Raw genomic sequence first — 2249 nt, 5'->3', positions numbered from 1 at the left:
CTGTAGAGAAATCCAACTGATTTTTGTATGTTGATCTTGTATCCTTGATTTTTTTCTTTAATTGTTGTTATGTGCTGTTGAGTCAGAACAGACTCCTACCTGACTCTCTAGTGGGTTTCAGAGGCTGTAAGCTGCACAGAAAGTGATTGCCCATCTTTTTCAAATGGAACAGCTGGCAGACTTGAACTACCTGCCTTTGGGTTAGTAGTGCAACTTCTATCCATTAAGCCATCAGAGTTTCATCTTTTGTTTTCTTGACTGCTGTTATTGTTAACAACTTTGATCTTCTCTCCATGTATCACGATGTTGTCTATTGATCCAGTGAAGATTTTTTTTCTTGATATTGAGCTGTAACCCATATGGAAGGCATTAGTTTTTGATCTTCTGTAACAAACACCTCAGGTCTTTCTTTCAGCAAGCAAAGTTGTGCCATTTGCATAATATAGGTTATTGATGAGTAAAATAAGTATGCTTAAATAGCTAAAAAGATAATTTAGAACATGAATGAATAGTTCATGACTTTTTAAAAGTCCAACACTCATCTGTTAATTTGTCACAGTATCTTGTTTATTGTGTGATGCTGGAAGCTTTGTCATCAGTATTTCAAATACTAGCAGGATCACCAAGTAGAGCTTCTATATTAAGATAGACTAAGAAGACTGGCCACCCAGTTCTGACATAATGGGCTCTTGAATATCCTGTGAATGGCAGTGAATTGTTATCTGATATAGTTCCAAAAGGTGATATAGTTCACTTCAGGTTGGAAGGCACTAAAAATGTGACTGGGGAAGAGCTGTCTCCTTAAGGAAACTCAAGCTCAAACTGGAAACTTGGAACCAGCTCATAGATGACATATAGCAGGTTTTCTGAGACTGTAAATTTCATGGGACATTGTCCTTCTTTCTCCTAAAAAGCAGCTCGTGGATTCAGGCTGCCTGCCTTTAGATTCGTAGTCACAGTCTGTCGATCTGTGACACAGAACTACATGGATAAAGTAAAGCTTTCCACTCATGAAATAACTTAATTTGCTGATGTGACAAGACTCAAAATTAAGAGAAAAAACTACAAACATCCATTAATTATGGAAATGTGGGATGTACTAAGTATGAATTTATAAAAACTAGGCATTGTCAAAAATGAGATGATATGCATGAAGACTGATGTCCTAAACATTGATGAGCTGAGATAGAATGGTATTGTTAATTTTGAATCAGACAATCATATGACCTACATGCCTGGAATGGCAATTCGAAGAGGACTAGTATGTTATTCACCATTAAAAAGAGCATTTCAGCTCTTCCACAGAGGACCAGTCAATATGGGCTGCCTTTGCGCTAAAACCATGAAGAAATTGAGAAATACTACGTGTGCCTGGAAAATGACTTCCACACCAACAAACACTTGTGGAGGAGATTGCCATTTTTCCCAGTGAGAAGCTCCGGATCAGGACAGCAGGCTTTCTCACACAGCTGATGAAGCAGATTCAGAGAGGGCCTGTAAGAGGCATCCCCACCAAGCTCCAGGAGGAGAGAGAGATAGGAGAGATAATTATACAGGTTTCAGCCCTGGATCTGAAGATTATTGAAGTAGATCCTGATAGTAAGGAAATGCTGAAGCTTTTGGTCTTTGGCAGTCTGTTCAACCTGCAGATCACTGAGCCCATAGTTGAGACAAATTTCAAAACACCACGTGGAGCCGTCTGAGTCTGTTATGCTATAATATTTTCAATAAATTTGGACACACACACACACACACACAAAGGCATTCAAGATTCAAGATCTATCTTGAATTAGATGCTGTCAATGATAGGATAGAAGTCATGTGCTGCAAATCCGAAGGCATACAGTTTGAATCCACCAGCTGCTCTGTGGGAGAAGGATGAGAAATCTTTTTCCATATGATTAACTATCTCTGAAAGCCTGCCAGAGGATTAGCTCCAACTCTATGGTAAGGAATATCTGTTAATATCATTGTTATTCAAATATGTGCTTCAATAACTAAAGCCAAAGATTAAGAAATTGAGGATTTCTACTGACATCTGTAAATTGATAGAATTTTGTAAAATTAATTATTTCCTCATTGTAAATCAAACACACCTTGGTCTTTACATTGACATCTTTGCTTTTTAGAATGTTGGAGAGGCAGTTGACAACAGATTTCCCAATTCAACATATCTTCTGATTTCTTAATTGCTGTTACCATTGAGTGTTGATTGTGGATCTAAGTAAACTGAAACACTTAACAATTTG

The sequence above is a fragment of the Elephantulus edwardii genome, unplaced genomic scaffold (assembly GCF_000299155.1).
Source record: "Elephantulus edwardii isolate Elephantulus edwardi_28Jun2011 unplaced genomic scaffold, EleEdw1.0 scaffold00228, whole genome shotgun sequence".
In the NCBI taxonomy this organism is placed as follows: Eukaryota; Metazoa; Chordata; class Mammalia; order Macroscelidea; family Macroscelididae; genus Elephantulus; species Elephantulus edwardii.
Note: the sequence above shows the minus strand (reverse complement) of the source record.